A 23,138-nucleotide genomic window follows, 5' to 3' on the forward strand; every position below is an offset into this window, starting at 1 on the left:
ATATAATGTCCATCATATTGTGCATATGCCTATTTGCGACAACATTTATTTTATACCAATGTGAAAATGAAATTTTGAATCAATATCACATAATAACGTGATACTATATTGTACAATCAATATAATTGCATTATTTATATAATGTAACATTCATACAATATATTTGTTTTTTGTTTTTTTTTAAAAAATATAATATGAAGTTAGTACAATATAATTGACATTATTTGTGATTGTAAACCAAAATATATTTTCCCCTGAAACAGCAATGCACTTTTTAGCAAAAGTAGACTTTTTAAAATAATTGAACGATTCCCACTCTTGGATACATTTACTACATTTATAAATGAAATCACTAAAACATAAATCGACATTCCATTTGCAAAACATTTAAAGAACTCCTTTATGTGATAAAATTTCCCCATATCCTTTTGACCTTTTAACTGACCACAATTCACCATCAAGCTGCAACGAAGACACTGATCATAGAGAATAGTCTGCTGCACATGGCTATTGGGTTAAGTGTTGATGTACTGTTGCAATGACATCAATATTGTATTTGAGCTAGAATTTTACCGCATCTTAGTCTTTTTCTTTTTTATTTCAACATTTTTGTTAATGTATTTATTTATTTGTTCTTTTTTTTTTTTTTTTTTACAAAGTAAGAATCGATCATAAATAATTTTCTATTGTTTGAAAAATTTGTAAAACAAATTCTACTTCTATATGTGGAACCTCAAAGCTTTTACTTTGAAAGTTTGCTAGTATCATTTCTCTTCTAAGTGATTCTAGCTTTACAATACAGTCGTGCCTAAAATTGTTTGACTAAAACAAGATTTCAAGAAACAGAAGGCACAGTAAGAAAACAAAAAAATAACACTTTTTTTCTTTTCTTTTTGCATTAATTGGTTATTTGTCCCTAATAGTTTGAAACATTTTTAATTTTTTTCATATAAAAACAATATTCGGCTGAGCTGATGACATTATCAAAAATACATAATAATAATAATAATAATAATAGTAATAATAATAATAATTTGCAAAAAAGAAATAAAAAATAGCTTACGCATAAACGCAACATTGGGACATAATATAATGAGATAAATCAGTAGAAAACAAACCGCTGATGCTGTGAATGGGCGGAGTCAGTCGTGACCGACAGCATCCAGTGCTGTGGTGGATGTGAAGGTGAGGAATAAAAGCTGCGCTGCCTTCTTACACCACTAAACTGACTCTCATTTTCATTCATGTCAGCCTTTAATGACTGACTTCTAAACCACTTTTAATGCACGTTATTCTTGCGTGAATGCATTCACTGAAAAAGACGCAGATATAGCGATCTGGACATCTATAAATCGAGAGTAAGGACTGTGAGCTCTCTCTGCTGCAGCCAAGTTCCATGCACAATAACAACGGATCTCTGCTGATTTCACACCGCAGTCTCCTCCACTGGCTCTGGGGGGAAACACCAGCAGGACATCCCGGAGAAACTCAGGTAAGGACGACATGCCATGCTCCCTGCTTTCCCAGTTTGACAGTTGTAGTCAAGTCAGAGGAGGAGGATAGTGTGACATAATAACAACACACTGTTCATTAACGACAGAAAAGCAAAGCCCGGACTGCACGTTTTTAATGACCACAGTTTACAATGGAACACGTGCAATGGGTTGATGACGTATTAATAACAGCCGCGAGTGTGTTAATTAATTACACAGTCAGGTGTGTGTGTTTTTTTGTTTTTGTTTTTATGAGTCTGGTGATGATGGGAGTCAGAGCCACAACGACCTGTCAATCATCCAGCAATTGATTGGCCCCTCCTGTTTGTGAGTGCGTTACTATGGAGACACATCCGGTCCTTTCCTTTAATTACCTTATTTAGAGAAGGGGCGGATGCCTATACTGACACAGGTTGTGGAGAAAATGATTATTAATAATAAGAAAATATATATATTGAGTCTAAGATTAAGAATAAATGGGTTTCTTTCTTGTAAAGCTGCACATGCTAAAATAAACAGCAACTTTTTTTTGCAACATTTAGCAACAAATGTTATGAATTTTTTGTGATTTACAGCAATATTTGTGAAATTTGTGATATTTCCTTTTTTTTTGTAATGTCAATATTAAATCTAAATGTTATAGGCTACATGTTATAGCTCAATGTTTAGATGTAACATTTAAGTGTTATAGGCTACATGTTAAATGTTATATCAAAATGTGAAATCTAAATGTTAAATGTCACGGGTGAGCTATTATTTGGTACTTCCGATGAATTTGCAATGGCTTTAAAATTGTGCAAAAAAGTACTTGGATTTTTTTTCTACATAAAAATCTGCACACATTTGATCCAGTGGTAATACATTAAACACAGTTTATGTTACATACAAGACTAGTAGCGGTGCTCTTTAGTTAATTTCTACTACAAAGGTCTTAAATATTTAAGTAGAAACATTCAAAGAATAGATACCGTAATTACTTTGGCATTTAGGGCTACAAATGATAGTGGGCGGCAATGCTGAGGTGCCCTTGAGCAAGGCGACGAAGCCCAATACTGCTCCCGTCATTGTAAAGCGACTCTGAGTACCCAGAAAAGCGCTATATAAAATTGATGTATAATAATAATAAATTGTGTTTAATAGATGTGACACTACCTTGAAAGGGGTCCGTGGATCCAAAAATGTTTGAGAACCCCTGCTTTAATGTATAAATATAATATTTACGGTAATCCTAATGTAATAATTAAAATACATAAATGGATTTATATTAGGTTTTATAGTGATTTTTCGCATTGATTCAAACTTATGTAGAATTGCCCTGAACCTTTTAATCAAATATGCGTTATTTTTTTACATTATTTATTAAGATTGCAGTAAAGTACTTAAATAGCAAAGTAAACATATATTGTGAATCATTATCACCATATGGAGGGGTTGTTTATCATCCTATAACTTAGTATTTCAGCACGGTTAAAGTAACTCAAAACTTACTTTAGTGAATCTCCAGCCAGTTTTTGTTTCACAATATATTTGTATCACTCCAGCATCTCACTTGGAAAGGTCTTCTCTGTTCCATCTTTGTACTTGGATGTGATTTGAAGCTTGTTTGAATCACAAAGCACTTGGAACAGGCTGAGAGCCTCCACACCTCCTATGACTGTGCAGTAAGCTGAAAAACACTGGACAGAAATAAGACGACGTCTCATGAATGCTAATGTTGGAGAAACCTCTGCTGCTCTGATTAAAAGACAAAATGAGACATGCTGTAGAGGCCTTATGTTTATTTATACATTCTGTTTATTCTGAGGAGGGTGAAAATAAGTTAATAAGATTTATTTTTTTTCACCCAGTGTTCAATAAACTACAAACCAGCAGTTGATAGAAATTCTTGCCAATGTATGATATGTATTGAGGAATATTTAGGATTGCAATTGTTTATTATATTTTATTTTTCTTCACTTTTTTAAGATTTTAAATGTTAAAATGGCCTTTCATGTCATGGGCCTGACATGACAGATGATTATCTGAGCAATTCATGTACTAATGAGCAATTTTACAAGAAAGTATAAAGCCTTTAGGAAAATGAAGCATTACGAACTGCAACCCCACCATGGGCATGATAAATGTAGAAGCTACTTCTGTCAGATCAAGTCTTTGTGTGAAGTCGGATGGAAATGACTAATCACGGCATTCTCCTAATTTAATCATCCATCCATCCATCTTGGATTCATCTTTTGACAGGAGTCTTTTTCTAACTGATCTTCCACATTTCGTCTTGTGCTTTGATGATGACTTCATCACACACGTTTAATATAAACGGGGCTAAAAGTGATCTCAAGGTGCCTTTTTTCTAACTGATTATTCATAGGCTGCTTTGTGGTTTTAACATTCTGCATTTCTGCATTTCTCTGCTGGTGTATGTTTGGGAGATTTTTGATTTTACAGTATATAAAATGGCATGCTTAGGATGAAACATGTTTGGCATTTAATCCATGCTTCACATTTCTAGTGTTGTAGAGATCAGTCTTGGTCTTAAGACCAATCTCGAGACCACATTTTTAAAGTTTTGGTCTTGTGTTGGACTAGAGAACATTTTTACTCAGTCTTGTCTCGATTTCGCCGGACTCCTGGATTATCTGTCAAGACCAACACTGATCTGCTATTCTTACCGTCATTAATGTGACAATAATAAGAAGTATTCAGAACTGTTCCTGATTAGATTTTGGTGTAATTTGAATGAATTTGAATAGGGCTGGGCAGTATGACCAAAAATGTATATCATGGTACTTTTCAAAATTCTAACGGTTTCACGGTTTATGACGGTATATTCTTTTACCATGCATAATCAGATGTTCTCAGCATTTTCTACTGGTTGAGAGAGGAATTACTGCAGTAGATTGACTTAAGATGGTCTGTTTTCCTGTCATGATGAGTGAATATTGTAGAATAATTCCACACTAGTAGTAATACAAGTTTGCAACAGCAGCCCAATGACTCTTTGCCGTGCTAGCTTAGCTTTAGCATTAGCTTGATTTCTAGCTTTAAATGCTGCATACTCAGTGGTGTGGTGGTTTCTTGTGGTGAATAAGGTCGCATTTTGAATGCAGCTCCACCAGGACTTATTTCTGCGTTTTAAAAATTACAAATTGCGATCCTTTGCTCTCTTTTTTTGTGTATTACTGCCGACATGCTAAGCTAACTGTGTCTCAGTGAGTGTTCTCCTGTAGCAGAGGCATGCGCATGCAGGAATATGCTCACATGCAGCTTCAGAGCTTTCAATTGTGTCTTTCTTATCCATTTACACGTGTGATTTACACCACAACTAACACCATATCGCTACTGTTTACCTTCCTATTTAGATGTACAACGTTTAAAAGGGTCCGGTCTGAAATGCAGCGCAGCGTAGCGTTCCTAAAGTTGTGTAATCAAATACACCAGTACGGCGGTATATTAAAAATTCATATCATGACAAAAATATATACCGGTATTAGGTATGAATTGGTATACCACCCAGCCCTAAATTTGAATTAAAAATGTTGACCATCAAAATCGATTTTATTGTTCTTGGTCTTCGTCTTGACTCCCAAAAATCTTCATCTTGGTGTATTCTGGTCAGGGGCAAGTCTTGCTCTTTAGTACAACACTATACATTTCTAAATGGACCGTAGTTTATTCAGGGTAAGGTTGGAGTTCCTTCATTGATTTATAGAACAGACCTAGACAGTACTGCACAAGAATTACAGTGAAACATGATGCAGCCACTATCAGTACGGTTAAGTACACCCATCTTTCTCCTGCTGTGGCATTCATGTCAGCAGCACATGCCACTTGTGACATCACTGAGATTCATTTATCCAGATTTTTATCTAGTGTGGCTTTGCTGGAACATAAATTACAAAACTACAAAGAAGATTTGGCTTGATTAAGGTGAACAAATACAGGCCGTGTCTTCATTGATATCACTACTTTATCTGTATCAATCATTTAGATCAGTGTACTTGAACGAGAGAGGAAATTAACATTAAAAATATGGCATTTTATAATGTCCGTTTTTAGTTAAAAATGATAATCATACTAAATATTACCAGTAACTCACAAAACGACAACAAAAACACACACTAAGAGAAAAATACTTACTATTACCAGCAACACACTAAACGAAAACAAAGACACATTAAACGAGATTAAAAAAAATACACAAGATCATTAAACAAAATGCACAAAAATAACAGAGAAATGTACAAAACGACATAAGGAGCAACCAGACGACTCAAAACACACACACGCTGAGAAAGAATAGTTTATATAATACCAAAAACACACAAAATGATCTTGATTAGAACATGAGCTGAAAATACAAAGGTCAGTCTTGGTCCCACACCAGGAGGGAAATGACCAGAAATGATAAAAATTCAGGAAGCACTACATACTGTTTCTACTGATTCACAAAATGAGAGTCATTAAAAATTTGTATTATCACTCATTCATTCCATAATTATGTTCTATATGTTGTAGTTGGACAAAGGGGGTACTTGAGCCAAAAAAGTCTCCAGCTCATCAGTTGTAAGGCAGGGTACACTCTGGACAGGGTGCTAGGCTGTCTCAAGGCCAAAACAGAAGCACACAAACATTTATACATATCATCACTCCTATGGGCAATTTCAGCAACTCCATTTAACCAAACATACCGGTACATGATGTTTGGATAGTAGGAGGTAGCGAGCTTACATTTCCTGCATGACCCTGTCATCGAAATGATAATTATGGGCAAAATTGTGCTTCTGGACACATGTACGTTCAGGAAATTGGGGCTGTAAGGTCCTTTTCTGTGACAGATGATGGATTTTAGTGTGCTCCATAAAAGCTGTGAGCAGAGATGGTCTGCACTGAAGAGCATCATGGAAAAGCCAGCCTGGACCCAGACTCAATGGACCTTTTGTTGAACAGACACCTGCAGATCTCTGCCTCCTTCTCATGCCATAATTAACATGCATCTCCAACCTCCGTGTGCTTCCCACCCTCCTGTCCCTCAGCTGCCCATCCTGGCAGAGCTCTGTTGCCTTGGCACCAGCTCAGCATTAGCCATCCTAGGCTATCCCTCGTGTCTTTGTCTGGTCTGATTCCACATTGTATGACTAACAGATTATTAGTAGATATCCAGCAATCATTTGATACATTTATCACAGTCAGATTAGTGTATTGAAGAGTATATGCTATTTCCTGCTTGTTGTGCTCATAAGCAGTAGCAATCCATTATCCCCTATCCATCTACCATCAAGGTTCATGTAATCTGTACAAAGGTTGCAGGGATTTGAAGGTAATCGCAGTCTACATAGGGTTAAGAATACAGTCTGGATTGGTTACCAGGTCATCACAGAGCTAAACACTCAGAATCCAGAAAATCCCACATGGATACTCACATTCATAGCAAACCCACCTTGAGTCAACCATCACCCTATTGTTGTTCATGGTTGTGAACTTTTTTTTCGATAATCAACTAATCTCAATTTTATTTTTGACAATTTCCAATTTCAATTACACTATACAATATTGATGGTTTTGTGAGGTGTTATTCAAAAGATAAGTCAAATGATTCAGTCGCCGACTGATGTTAAATGGAAAATCAATAATTGTTAATGGTCAAAAATCAAATCGATAACCGCCAATAGTCAAAAATATTTTTTTAATTTAATCGAGACTATTAACCAGAATCAAATCTAGAAATTTGGCTTGTTAGCTACGCCTAATTGTGTTGTTCTGTGGGATAAGAAAATAACATGTTGACACTAGAAACATGCAAACTGAACTCTGTTAAATTAGGAATTTTTGCTAGTGCGTACTTTAAATCTTTATCCTATACCTTTAGCTAGGGGGACTGGATTTGCTTGGCATTTTCCTCGCTATTTCTTTTTCACCTCTTACTCAAAAAGCTAGTCATGACTTCTTTAGAACTGAAGAACGCTATTAGATTAAAGTTCAAGTAACATCAAGAAAAACACTAAACAAGTCCAATTGCCTTCATGAAGTTACCCAGAACAATAAGTCGATTATAAACCTGAAAACTAGGAAGCTTTAAAGATGTCTGAGATGAGATGTGTAATGTTATAGTCAAAATGGAAAACTGGAGGTGTGTCATATTCCATCACAGCCTCAGTTAAACTGGTGAAAATATGTTCAGGCTTTCAGCCGTGGACGTCGTTATGAGTCAAATAATAATCAACAGGATTCATTGCTTTTGCCTTGCTCTGATGCCATCTTGTGTCCTCAAACACTGAGGTCTGCACAGGACTCTCATTTCAGTCCGTGTTTCAAAATTGGTTTTAAATCAGATTTCCATGACATTCATTAGGATTGGAGCAGGATGGCGCAGGCATACGACCACATGCTGACTCACTGATAATGCTGTATGACTAATGCCTCGGCTAATTGAATTCCTTATTTGAATATTCCTCAAACTACTGCCACTTTCTCTGCTACTGTCTGACACTACAAACTCACACACACACACACACACTCTGAACTTATTCGAACATTTCTTTAATTTGAATGTAATCTGTTTATTTGACATCACTTTAATTTGGGTTAAAGTAAAATAATATCTTTGATGGATAAAAATTCTAAAAGCAATACAACGGTCAATAAAATTCAGTTACAATTACGTTTTCAATTACCCTTGTTCAATTACAATTCAGTTATGATTACAGTTACCCGTATTTTTTCCAATTACAATTATTTTTAACCTTCCACTTGTGTTTGCTTCCCTTATGATAATGGGTCCTAAATCAGCCGTAAAATACACACAAAAAACATCTATTATCTAATTTCTTTCTATTGGTTACCGTGTTAGGCTTCCTAATCAATGAAAATATAGGGTTTCATATTTTTTTAAATGGTAAAATGTGGGAGAGCTTGATCTGAAACATATTTTAATAATTGTTAACTCCATATAATTGTACCTAGAACTGTAACATGGGTCCCCAGTTTTGCGTTAAATTATAATTGAAAATTTGTTATAGATTTTTCATGGCAATTTTAATATCAATTCATTTTAAATGTCTTTCAGGCCACCCAAGGACACTTTACAATAAAAACAGAATAACAAAAACAGTGCAATACATTATGAAACAGAATATACAAAAAAGAACAGATTACAATTACAAAGTAAATCATTTGAACTCAATTACAATTTCATTATGATTACAACAGCAGCAGATTTTCTAAATTAAAATGACAATTATAACTACGCTATAATTTTAATTCATTATCAATTTATTAGAACTATAATTAACCCCAACCCTGGTAAATACTAGTCATTTCCAGTGCGTTCCTGCAGAGGTTATGGTTATGTTATGTTTTATGCAAGACACATATTTCAATGCTTGTCCTCACTCTGCCCCCCGCCCCCCCACACCTCCCCAAACCCTTACTCCACTAACATACGTGGGTCTCTGTGCCACAGTGGGATTAACCCCACCCACTGCGTTCTGGCCAGCCTTGATTATGTCCAGGGATAAGAGCTGCTTAATTGTAATCACTGGAGCTGTCCTGAGCAGCATAAACATACGAGTACGAATCAGCCCCACACTCAGCCTAAAATCATCCTATAGAATTAACTAAGTCTATACTCTTCTGTTACGTTCCTTGTGGTGGTGTCGAGGAGTAAGGCAAAGGAACAATAACAAAACCAGGATAAAAGACAAGAAATAATGCAGAAATAAGGTCGTGTTTATTTATAACAAAATAAAAACGAAATCAATTCAGATATTGACTGTTGAACTAAAAGAAAAAAGTTTACAACAAACCTTCAATAGAAGTGACAGACTGCAGAGCACGTAACATCTTCACATCAGAATAGTTTATTTGGTAACCACTTTACTTGAAGTTTTATAATTAAAGCTAGGGTAGGCGATTTTTTCCAGATACACTTTTTAAGTTTTTTGATTGAAATTGTCTTTATGTCCCGACAGAAATTAAGATCTTATGTGCTCTGAAAAAGGAACAAAGAAAATCTGTCAACTGTAGCAGCTGTAAACCTGTAATAACTTCGACCAATGGAAAAAAAACGAACCGTTTTTTTTAACCAATCAAAATCCGTGTGTCATTCGTTTTTCATTATGTAACAAAAACATGAAAAAAATGAAAAAAACACTAATTATTTGATATTTGTTTCTAAAGCCAAAATGAAAAAACGGAAAACGCCTTGTTTTTCAAATTCAAGCTCTTTTGCTTCTGTACAGAAAATGAAAAAAGGGAAAACGAACATCTTTATTCATTTTCTTCATTACCAATTTGCCAATGTACGTGACCCGGAAGTGAAGCCTCTTTAGCTCTGCAACACTTAGGAGTCTCTAAATCCTCCGAAATGTCCGTGAGGAGGTTCTGTGCCCAACACCAGCTAAAGCGAAAAGGACACGTTTTGGGTGCACAGTTGGAAGCAGGGATCTTGTATTTATTTATTTTTTATTTATTTATTCTGTTTATTTCCGACATGGTTACATTCAGTTTTTTTTTTTTTACATTTTTTTTCTTTTTTGTACATGCCGAAAAAGGAGACGAGAGAAGCAGTTTGCTTATCTTGTTATGCCGAACTGCCGTTAGCATAGCCGTTAGCGTCGGATGAGAGTACAAACAAAACTAATTCAATCAGAACTCTTGATCATGTGGTCTTACTCATTGATCATATCAAATATCTTTGTGTTGTATTTACAAACATTAATACCATCCTATTTCAGGTTAATAAATTGTAGTTAAATCTTAAAAAAAACTCTCATTCTGTATCTTTTAGTCAACTTCATCTGTAACAGATTTAGTTGACTAAAACTAGACTATAACTGAAAGAGTCCTAATGCCTACATTTTGACTAAAACTAATTTTAATTTTGGCCAAAAGACTATGACATCAATTATTGTTTTAGTCAAAGTTAAAACTGGAGCTGATACTTTTGAGTGTAAAAAAGTAACTATTTTAAATTTCCATATATTGAATTAACTCTAAACTTTCGCTTTGATAATTTGGGGCTTTGTTCTTGTTTGACGTTTGCAGTGAAGCTTAAAATTAAGTTGGCACATTGTGCTGCGCGAGGTAGGTGTGTGTGTGTGTGTGTGTGTGTGTGTGTGTGTGTCAAAACATTTATTGTTGTGTCGGTATACCTGAGTTATTCAACTATACCAGAAAAAATCAGACGTGTCTTATACTGATAAAGGTTTGAAGATGTTACTTCTTGCTCACGTCAGTCACTTTTGAAAACTCCTGATGAAATGACTGTCCAGGTTGGAAGCATGTTGTACATCTCAAATAATACTCAGGATTAAACATGGGGGAGTGGGAATAGTGAAATAAAGCCTTAAATAATGACAAAAAAGACTGAATGAAAATTACAAGAATCCTTCAGGCACATAATTGGCCAAGAGGGAAATTAATAATAGAAATTGTGACTCAGTGATTCACTTTAGCCCTAAAAAGATCAGCCGTAAGTTAGTCAGTGCTTTAGAAATGAGATGTGTGGTAACTGTCAGGTACCGGTAATTCTTTATTTTGGTTTAAAAATCGATTTACTTGTTTTCTTGCGGGCAAGTTTGATCATCAATGTGATTAAATCTGATAAAACCCTGTCATCTTAAACTTCTAAGTCCAAATTTTCAAAAGAAGACACGTTGATATATTTGATAGAAATTGTCGTCTTTATGCCAGGAATCGATCATTGTCTAGTGAAACACGTTGGCCATCTGACTTAGTGGTCACTGGTCAAGCTCAATTCCCTTGGTGACTTCTCCCTGCTTTCATTGACTTTAATAAGGACATTGTAAGTTTGGCTCTCTAAACAGTTGACAGTTGCTTTGATAATAAAGGTCTGTCCAAGTTTTTTCACATCATTGTTGGTCAGGGAAAAAGAAAAGCTAAGAAAAAGCAGAAGCAGATGGAAACATAGCCAAGAAAGGGATAATGTTAAGGGACTGGCTCAATTAGACAAAATACATGCTTGAACAACCATAGCTAAAATTAGACAAACAGACAGGTGCCACTAATTACTGTCTTTCAAATCCAATTAGACAACAAATGGGTAGTAACACCTATTTGTATCTTTTTTTTAAAGACACTGCACATGAGCCTACAGCTATAAAAAAAAAATACTGCCCACAGTCTGCAACATATCGTAAATGTTTTTACAAATCTACTGGACTGTTTTCAGGCCAATCATTTTAGCTAAGGATTAGCAAAGGTTTTTGCACACTGCTCAGATTGAAATCTGTATTTTAAAATGTGAATGTAGAAGTGTAAAACTATGTGAACACATTCTAATAGGAAATATTCTTATTTCACCTGCAGGAACGTTGCTCAAAAACAGATAATGGAAGCTGCCTTTTAGTAAACATGTATGCTGGCTTATTAGGACTTTGAGTATGTTTATGAAGTTGATTGAGCGCCTTTTTGTGTTGAGGTGCCTTCACACCGATCGCGACATCAGCGACTCTGATGACGAGATTACATTTAAATTTAATGTGAATGAAGCGACGTCATGCGATCTCCCTTCAAGCGACGTTTCTAGCGCAATGACAGGTCTCTCAAAGTTGAAAATTTCAAACTTTTCAAGCGACTTCGAGTGACGCAGTGTTGCGACATCCAATCGGCAATGAGTTTCTCCCACAGCACTCCCCCAATCGGAGAAGGGAATGTCTCCAGTAGGGATGTCTCGATACAACTTTTTCACTCAGTCTTGAGTGTTGGTTGATACCGATATCGATTAGATACGATATCAGCATGAATCATACATAGTTTTATTACTTATTTAGTAGTGTGGAATGTTAGAAAAGGCTTGATTAAGGTATGTCACTCAAACAGAGAACAATAGTCAGCAACAGTAGGTATGAGAAAAACTGCCCCATTTATTATTAACTAATTGGTTACATACATGTTAACCTTCAACATAATATCTACATTATATTACAATTGAATAAATATAATATAATATATATCACAGATCTCAGATGTAGTCCGATTAAATCCGATATTTGTTTTCTGGCTGATATCGGACTGATATCAATATCGGATGGGGACACCCCTAGTCTCCGGAGCCGTAGGCTGTACTGAGAGGGCTACTGCTGCACGTTTACAGCTGCATACTCCTTGAATAAGCCTTTTAATTAATTAATTTTTGTTACCGTGGTAGATGAAGTGTGCAGCCCTCTCAGGGTCATCACGTCACTGGAGCGATGAAGCGAGCAAAAAGCGTGACTATGTTCAAGCGACTTATCACAGGCGATTTAAGCAACTATGGAAGTCGTGTTCTGTGTGTACGCACCTTTAGAGCTACTATGCTTGTGCCATCTGGGTGAAAAAAGCTCATAGCTGGCTTTTAAAGACGGATTGGATGGATGTAATAATAAAAGTCAGCCCAGTTTAAAACCCTTCTTTCCCCTTTAACCTTTAATCATGTTGAAATTCAGTAGTAAGAAATTTAAGTTTTTGTCTCTATCTCCAGCCAAGCAGAACCGTGACAGCTAATTTATACAGGGGTCGTCATGTCAGAAGGCCTCATGAGGAGGCTGTCAAATAAAGACAGGAAAATGTTTTCTCCCCTACTTAAGAGCTGGCAGCAAATATAAAGGGACCCTGTCAGAACACAAATGTGGTTTAGGAGATGCCAGTGAATTCATCAATGGCAGCCTTTATGTGTGGGAGGGATTTTGATGTGCAGAGCTCATGCTGCTGTGGTCCTCCTTGGACTGGGAACGCCAGGAGCTTTGGCCAGCTGGGTCTGAGTAATGGTAGATAGAATTTATTATCCATGCTACTGCAGTGTAGTGTTAATCCAACACGAGGACATAAATAACTCAGGAACTGTGAGCCATGATGATTGGACGAGACTCATTTTGAGTTTGTGACAGCTTAATTTGTAACCTCTCTTTTAGGCTTTTTATTTTTTTTTAAACTGGCTCATTAATAAAATATAGTTTTCCTCATCTCGTCTCTGCCTCCATTTAAATTGTAAAAATATATGTAACTGTTATGTAGAAGAGGCGTTCTGAAAATAAAGGTCGATATGGATGTGATGAAGTCAATCGCGGCTGCTGCAGAGCTTTTGCAGCATAGAAGGCACTGCTGCAGTGTGTCAAATGCTCCACATCTGCAGCAGTAATGTGCACACTGATCACACAAAAAGCTAAATAAGTTGGAGAAGACCAGGAGACAAATTTGCACTGAGTCAGCACTGCGGTCTTGATAATTAATTTGAAATCCTTTTTACGATAACAGTACAACTGTAACAGAAGCTGCCTCAGTCTGTCTGTGTCCTATTTTATCAAATTTGTAGAAAATTCAATTCCTTGACATTCGTTGAACCCTTTAATGATCACATTGGCTTGAATCTGAGTTGAGGTCAATTATAATTGTAATTGATAATTGTTCACAATTATGGCATAAAAAATATGTTGTTTTTGTAATTCAATTGTAATTGAGTTTAGATAATTGACTTTTGCCATTGAAAATTCTACAAAAATTGTCAATTGTAATTTAAGGCAAAACTAGAGAACCATGTTATTAATTATTGTTAAGTCCTATGTACAGTTCTACACATATGTAGTTAACAATCATTTAAAGATGTCATATCAAGTTTTACCATTAAAGAAAAAATCATTGAAATCAAGGGGTATACTGACACAAAAAAGGCTCAGATGCCCACACCAAAAATATTAAAACCTGTTATTTCATTCATTAATTAGAAAGCTTAAAGTAACCAAGAGATAGGAAAGAAATTACATGATAGATATTTGTTTTTAGTGTATTTTACAGCAGATCTAGGACCTGTTATCATAAGAGATGCTAACACAAGGGGAAGGTTACGTTTTATGGGGTTATTTATTTCGTCCTCATTAATTGTGATTTAATGTAATTGAATTTTAGTAATTGAGAACGTAATTATAATTGACTTTCTGAGGATAAAAAAACATTTTAATTTAATTGTAATTGGACAAAATGCTTGTCACTGTAATCGTAATTGAACATGGGTAATTGAAAACATAAATGTAACTGAAAAATGTAACTGACCCCAACCCTGTCTCGAATATAAACAGTATATAATATATTCTTGATATATGCTTCTCCTGCTGTAAGTTTCTGCCTCAAACCATTAGGCAAGTATTACCACTGCTTTCCAAGACAAGTTCACTGGAGTTATTCCATAGCAGCATCAATTCCAAGCATCATGAATCCCTTCGGGCGCCACCAATGGATGAATTGGTATGGATCGAACTGCAAAAAGTCAAATGTGCATCTCCTTCATGCGTGTGTTGGAGCTGCTCTTGCGAACAGCCTCCTCTTCCATTTCATTTCCCTTTGATAGCGCTACAGGCCTGCAGGTGGCTACAGCTGGATGGGTGTTCACTTTGCAACTCTACGCCAGGCATACAGAGCCAACTTCAAGCCTCTGTTACAGGAGCTCCACTGGGAGGAAAGGAAAGGGGAAGATAGAGGGAGGAGGATTAGAGAAAAGTAGTGAGAATCTTTGGCATCACTGAAGCTTTAATTGATTTGTTCATTAACAAGATGCATTAGGTGTTCGGTTTATGTGTGTTTTAGAGAAGGAAAGGAGCTGAGGCTTGTGAGTAAAAGGTTCACTATTATTGATAGCAGAAGCAAGGGACAGGCCAAGCTGTCTTGGCTATGAAACCTCTAGCTTTAGTACATTTAGAGCTGTGATCTTTTCAACACCGCGCAATACCCAGTGTAGACTCCTGTGGGATCGTAAACACATCTCTGTAATATCTTACCAAGCATTTTGTTGTGTGATGAAATGACTCAAAGGTTTACTAACTTTCTAGGTATAGTGTATCTGCAGACATGAGCAGTAAACCTACACTATAATCTTAGACTACTATATCACATCAAGAACATCAAGAATGTTCTTAGATCATGGACAAATGTTCTTTCGGATTTATTTTAAGGTACCGAAAATGCATTTTATTTACAAGATTTATCAAAGGATCCTGTTGTTTTGCTTGCCGTCTTACATCCTTCATGGGCAGGTATAGTGATGCAACAGAAGTTTAATTGATTCTGCCTCCACACATAAGTCAGGTGCATTTCTCCTCCTCAGAATCAGTTTCCCACACTGATATTTCCAGAAACCTGTACCCATTCTTGTGCTTCAATGTCTAATCATTTGAATTTGAATTACTTTATTAGTCCCTGAAGGGAAATTACATTGCACTCTGTTATTTTTAGGGACATACTTCTCACACACATGCACAAACAAGACCTGTGGACATGCATTAATGGAGAGATGTCAGAGTGGGGCTGCTTTTACAATGAAGGGAGCGCACCAGAGCAGTGTTGGGGTTTGGTGCGTTGCTCAAGGCCACCCTCCAGTTTCCAACCCATGTCTCTACGGACTGAGCTACTGCCGCCAATCATGTGCATTCAAGTAAAACAGTGATGCACACTAAAAGTGGAAATTTTAATTTTTCAAAAACAATTACCCAGAATACTTATGGAAATACATTTTCTTTAAAAGCTTTGTTTTTTTTTCTGTACAGCCAAGCACTAAATAGTCCACAAATGGTGATTGGTGCTTGTGAGCGCTTGATGTAAGAACGTTATCGTTCAATCAAATTGATTAAAGCTTATGTTGGACATATGAGGCCATGCAGAATGTGTGTAATTATCCACTTTATTATCCACTAACATTTTTCAGAGACAAACAATCCCATAAGTAAAGGTGGGTTTTCACTCTATGTAATGTTTGGTTCTGGCTTTTTTTTTTTTTTTTTACCCATTTCCCCCGAGTGGTACCAGAAGGCTGCCAATTGCAGGTTCCTGGGGGGCAGTTGGATTTGTGTTAAGGGACTTGCTCAATATCCCACGGTGATGGCCCAGGTGAGATTTGATTTTTGTTTTAAACACATTTCAATTTATTGGTACTTTTATGACTTTATTATCTTAACTGAGCTTTAACGTTTCCAGATTAGTCCATGTTCTAAAAAAAATAGTTTTAATCCTGTGTATTTTCAGAAAATACAATATGCAATTTAAGACCCTTTTTTAAAAGTATAAAAGAAAAAGAAGGAGCTTTATCTTTCATTGCCTAATTTTCTGCAATAAAAAAAAATGGAAAAAGAGGAAACTTGTGAAGGAAAAGACCTTAGGGGATGAGTGTAATAAGTTAGGAAACTGATAAATTAAAAAAGTTTGCAGAGAAACTGCTTGTCTTTCACCATTTTCAGTATTCAAAATAAATTATTTGACAGCACTGGATTTTTAAAACTGGTTTTTGTAGATCAGTACACTGTCATCCCGTTCGTGATATATGCATGCCTTTTCCGAGCTGAATCACTTCAAACAGATGCTTGCACGGTAAATGACACCACAGTGAGTAAAGGAAGAGGCCTAGGCAGCCTCCGGAGGGATGAGAAAGATACTGGGAGGGGGAGGAGTGGGGGGGGGGGGGCAGATGGATGCAAGGGCTGATGGGATTGAATAGTTACTGATCCCTTGGTGTTGGAGGCATGGCAGAAGAAGAAGTCGTCTTCTGTAGAGACCCAGTTAGCCCAAAGCATTTATCACAGTAAGTGATGTAATGAATTTGTGAGCAGAAAGTGTGTGTGTGTGTGTGTGTGTGCTGCATTATTTGTGCACGTGCACTGCCGAGGCTGGCTGACATATGCTATCGGTCTTAGTTCCTTCCTTCCTTCCTTCCTTAGCTTTGGAGATATTTGCGCCGACTCAGGATGAATTCATTTAAATTTCTCGCACTGCGCCTACTCTCACTCTTCTTCTTGTCAAGCAGTGAGTTGGGTATTTTCTCTGAGCACATGATTATGAAGTCCCTGAGGGACAACCACACTCTGTTTAGGCTTGCTCGTAACGGTGGACGATTTAAGAAGTGATGCAGAAACTAGAGTGTGTGTGTTAGAGCTGATGTGGTATTTTGTAGATCTATGAAAAGGAGTAAAACGAAAATGTATACAATGTTGCAAATGCATTTTAATAGTTTAGCTTGGCTGCTTCTCATTAAAATCAGGTCACAGTACAGTTGTAGTGCTTTATATGGCATTATTGATTTTTCTACATATTTTATTTAAGTTGTTGATGGTGACACAGAAATTGATATAGGACATTATCTTCTTCACCTCCGTCAGGTGTTCATTTTTTTCTGTACTTTGCCTCATTATCTCCCACTTTATTATTCTTGCATTTGACTTACATTTATATCAGGCCTGTTTTGATTAAAAGCAAATCTTAAAATTCTTCATTAATCTCTAACATTAAGAGCAATTTTTACTTACTCCAAGAAAGTTAGCTGTATTACATCAAAGGTAGCATACTTAAGAGATTATAACTAAAGATAGACCTCGCGTAATGGAAGAGTCCATTAAATTTTGGTGGGAATTCCGATCAATGCACTGATTCTGGATCAGTTGGAAAAATTGTCAAACCCCAATCTGTCATCATTGGTGAAATTTTGAAAATTCATATCTCGATTTGTAACCGACCCATCTTTATGACAATGTTATGTCATCTTGGTTTTTTAATAATCCCAGATTGGATCCAAGTTGTGCATTTCATCACAATTTTTAGAAACAATGGGGGTGCCCATACATTTGAACCTACTGTATGATTATTAATGAGGATATACATTTCTTCCAAGCCTTTAAAGTTTGAAAGATCATGCTACCATGATGACCAGGATCACTGGTCCAGATACCTGTCAATATCTGGCAAAGAAGATATTTGGTGCATGGCAGAGGATGGCACTCAGTTGCGGAACAATTCTTTGATTTACAGATACAATTAATAGCTAGACAACTTTATAGATACTGTATGTCCTCAGTATGTTGGAGAGGGGTCCAGCTGCAGAATCTCCCTCTTGGTATGTTGAGCTAATTTGAACCGAGTCCTGGACTCTCCTTGTGTTAACGCACCCTTTGCCTCTTGGTTTCTTGCAGAAATTGTAGCAAAAACAAACAAAACAATTTCCATGGTGTGTCTTCAGCATCATAATCTGTTGAACTCACAAAAAGTCTGCAGAAAATTGTTAACATCATTATAAATGGTTTCTGTAGATTTTGTGAGCCACGGGAAACGCTGGCAGTGAAAAAAGAAACCCTTCACGTCATCAAACAATTATTACCCTATAATAGTGCCACCATCTGAGATGGAGAAACATTTAAATATATTTTATACCTATCCCACCAGGGCACTGAAAGAATTCTTTAGCAACTGCATTAAAACATGAAATATGACTTCTTCAGACTGAAGGACTGAAATTGGCCACCTGATGATCTCTCATTGCACACAGTTGTAAAACAGCACAGTAGATGAAACTATTCAGACCGGTTTAATGCCAACTTTAAATGCCACAACATTGTTTGAAGAGTTTCTCCTATTTGTACCTGCTCCCGCTGTCTTCAATCTGCTTGTTATGAATAATCGCAGCATGTTTTTAGCACACCGAGCAGAGCTTCGCAAATCTTACTTCAAATATTCTATTGGTGCAGAGAAGAAGATGGTCCACATTGTGCTGCAAGGGACCCATTTCTCATCCTGAATGATTGACAGGACAGATCAGCCAAGTTATTACCATGTTTCATATTCATAATGAACTCCCTCCCCCTCCCCTCTGAGTCCCCATCTCAGCCCTTGTTCTATCCTAATCTGCTTTTATGGGTCTCAGCCCATGACGTCTTAAAACCCTCTATCTTCAGCAGCTGCAGAGGATCGGGAGGTGTGGAGATATTAAATGAATTTTCGCAGTCGGTCCCCTGAAGAAATGCCACATACCTCACTGCCTCTGGTTCCTGCTCCAGCCTTTTATCCGCTGAGCATTCCAACAAAGTCATGGTCCACTGGGTCCAAAGAGGCTCCCACATATGATGAGCTGCACACAGACCTCTGGTTCCTGTTGGGTTTATCACCGATAAAGTATAAAAGCCTCAGCTGAGTCCCAGCTTGTGGTACTGGAGAAAACCCCAACATAAAACATGTTATGTTCCAGATGTTAAAGTAATCCTACCACTTGCATTGGCAGGTCGTTAAAATATATATTTCAGATTTATTTCAAACGTCTTGATTAGAATTTGCCAAATGAATGACAAACTGGGTCAAATAATCCTCCTGTGTCTAATAACATCAATGTTAGAGATCACAATGGTAATGGGTATTTCTGATGAATGAAATTAAAGTTTCATCATCAGAATAAAGAGAGCTTGCTTCTTCTAATCTCAATATTGTGATCTATAACACGGTGTAGATTCCACCCAGAGACTAAGCTTATGGTTTCCAACATGAGCTCCTTTACACACTTTAGATACAAGTAAAAGGCTCCAGATCAGTGAAGCTCTACGTTGTTCAATGTGCATCGAGCTTGATAAAAACCCTAAGGGGAATCTTTGTCACTCAGTGTAAATGATATGGTTGACCCAGGAAAATGTATATCCAGGTCAATAGTGGTGTGGAAAACCGATACTTCACTATACAGCACAGAAGAGCCCATACATCTACTATTGTATCTGTGTCTTTTTTTAAATTCTTCTTTTCTTTTTCTTGTGGATTTATTGACCTTCTTAAAAAAAATTTTATCTAACGTTTGACTTAGCTTTTTGTGCATTTGGAAAGCCTTCCTTGGTTCTGGTATGAAGTTGTGACAAAATGTCACAAGGTATAGACATATCAAAAGAAATTTTGCTTTCTGGGAATATGGAGTTAGGGTTATTATTGTTTGATGATGGATTGATTTAGTTTTGAATTTCGGTAAGTTTCAGTTAGGTTGTTTAAATTAATTCAGCCGAGTACCATCTCTTTGCATCCAAAAACAGATGTTTATTTATCTCATGAAGGATTAAAAACAAGTACAACTTTTTCAGAATACCGGCAATGTTGTCATTTTGATTGTTGCTGATGTTAGGGAAAGTTCATGAATCTAAAACTCCTCACCCTTGTATTACTTTAATGGTAATTCTAACATGTACTAGACAGTTCTAGTGTACCTTATCCTAGGCGTTTAATTACACTTTGCGTAGCAATCCTGAGGATTTCCCTGTTTAGAGGATTACAGGAAGTTAGGCCTTCCAGTCACCTGTCTGTGCTCTCATTGAAGGAGAATATCCAAGGAGTTAGTGGGTTTTCCAGAAGAGTCCGTTGAGCTCTATTCGCCTATGCCAGCGTGGCCAATAACACTGTGTGCACAGATACATTATTAGCCTCGCAAAGAGCCACTAAGCTGATGCCCATCTGCTGTTAGAAAGGGATTAATTATTTCAATATGCGTGCACTATTACTGTGTCCTTTCTTTTGTTTGCATTCGGTTAAAATGCTGTTGAGACTGTAAAGATCCCTCAATGAGTTCCCATGCAGTTTGAGAAAACCAAAAAACGACTTGATTATAGAATTTTCAAATGCAAATAGATTAGCTTGGCTGGAATTGGACTAGGTAATGTAGTCGTGTTAGCTTGATCCGTATGTCATAATATGCATTCACCAACTTCTTCTTCATCGACTGATCTCTGGATTAGGAAGGAGATTGAGTGAGAAGCAGAAGATGTACTTGTGGACGGACGAGGAAATCAATTTCATGCTGCTACAGCTAAAGGAGCTGAACATCTTAAAATAGATGGGTGGGAGAAAAACACAGGCTGTGTCCTAATAGTCTTTCCTATCTCCTTTCCTACTCACTTTTCCTTAACCCCCGTAAGAGTTTAAGTGCCAGCCATGATAAGGAGCGTTGAAATTCTCTAGAAACTAAGGAAAGGAGGTTCAGTGCTTCCTTTATAACCTCCTTTAGCCTAGGAAGCACTGATACATCCTTTACCGAATGAGACAAGATCATGCTGGCCCACAATTCCTTGCGGCGACAACATTAAAAGGGACTGAGCGCTCACGGAAACTCACGATGACATAAAACGGAGCACTCTGTCGTTCAAGAAAAAGGGATCAGAGACAGTTTTATTAAACATATTTCATTCACCTAGGAATGTTTTGTGCGGTTCTACATTTGTATGTCTACAATGTTATGTAGGCCTATATCTTTCATAAATGTAACAATTTCATAAAATCCCACTTATTTTGGATTAATGCTGATTTCTGAGTGGAAGGTGAGTGAGCAAACATTCTCAATGTAACGTTCTTTTAGTTTCACTTTGGATACTTGTAGCCTGGTATTCTCTTTTCTTTTGATTTACATTCAAACCTTGTGATATTTGAAATTATATCAGCTGTTAGAGGCACAGGGGAAAGTGTTATAAATGGGCTTTTAGTTGTCCATTTTTGGAAATTTGTAGTTTCTTCAAAACAGTAGACGACACTAACCTTCACTGCCATCGGATTATTACTAGTGGAAGTCTGATTGTCCAAACAATGTGATGGCCTTTCCCAAACTTCTTTAGGAAGTCTTTTAACACCTTTCCGTAACCCTGTGACGTCATCCATGGCGTTAAGTTAAAGTGGATAGGAAAGGAGATAGGAGGGAATAATTGGACGCACCCACGAAAAAAAGATTGTCATCCACTGTACACTCACTCCTCTTTGGTTTATGTGCAACTACGTTCCATTTTGTATAGGATGTAACGCCATCTATTGAGGTGGAGTCAGACAGAGTTTCCTAGGAGATGGGTTTTCTGTCGTGCATGTGAACTCAGACAACACGAGAGGTCCTGAATCCACTTGTGTGCATTGCTCAAAAGCTGCGTGCATGTAAACTCACTGATGGATAATAAATGCTGTTGGCCTTTCACTGCTCATTTGGGTATCAAATTACCACATGGCGCATAAAAAACAAACTGCAGCATATGGAATGTTAATTATCTAAAGCTGCCATTTAATATAATTTGCTGGGGTGACAGAGAGCTTATGGAAGTGAGTAAGAGTCCAGCTTTCACATTTGAGTACAGTACTTGCTCTGTGATGTCCTTGTCAATAACCAACACCAGCTGATGTCAGTGTCATGCTTGAGGTACATTTATTCAAGTTCCAGGCTGCTGTCATCAAGTTTATTCTTTGATCCTTTTTTTATGCATTCTTACTGCCTGTAGGTTAATGAGAAGTTGGCAAAATTGTTTAAACTTGACAGATTCAACTGCTTTTGTTCTGCCTTTGTTCTCAATCTTTATGCAAATTTAAGCTCCTGGCTGTATCCTCACATAGAGCGGGTTGACATCAGAGCTGGATAGATCTTCTCTTCTTTATTCACTATTCTGGAGAAACTGGTCCCCAGAGCAAAACTCAAGAGATATAGAACTTAAAAGGTTTCCCTGAGAATACAAAATTTCTGCTGGCAAACAAACTCAGTAAGAAAACGGATCGAAGTCACAGAAGCAGCTCACAAGAGGAGTTGAAAGCTAAGAGGCAAGTCTCTGATGGTTTGATTAAAAGCAAACAAGAATAGCTTACAAAGGTGCTAATGAGGTAAGGAAGGTTAAAAGTCCAGGGGCCTCATTCATAAAGCTTGCTAATGGGGTCTGGAAAGTATGAAAGTAATTTTCTCTCCAAACATTTTAATAAATATATATAAACTTGGCGTTAAAATATGCATATCTGTACCCCTTGTGCACTTATTAACTTTTTGGAGAAGTGGAAAACTGTTGCCACCGGTGGTGAGGGAGTGAATTGAAGCCAGATTCATCTCATAGTCATACATTGAATGTCCTCACATATCAAATC

The 23,138-nt window shown here is 36.9% G+C and overlaps 1 protein-coding gene across 7 annotated transcripts in view; it reads left to right on the plus strand.

The window, feature by feature from the left end:
• The first annotated feature begins 1,180 nt into the window (after positions 1-1,180).
• Positions 1,181-23,138, plus strand: part of arvcfb (ARVCF delta catenin family member b) — a 271,466-nt gene continuing 249,508 nt past the window's right edge. For all 7 annotated transcript variants that reach the window (XM_028456818.1, XM_028456823.1, XM_028456819.1 and 4 more), the window contains exon 1: positions 1,181-1,492. The gene's annotated coding sequence lies outside the window, so the exon portion shown is untranslated. The remainder of the gene's footprint in view (positions 1,493-23,138) is intronic.

This window comes from Gouania willdenowi, chromosome 9 (genome assembly GCF_900634775.1).
Source record: "Gouania willdenowi chromosome 9, fGouWil2.1, whole genome shotgun sequence".
NCBI classification, from domain to species: domain Eukaryota; kingdom Metazoa; phylum Chordata; class Actinopteri; order Blenniiformes; family Gobiesocidae; genus Gouania; species Gouania willdenowi.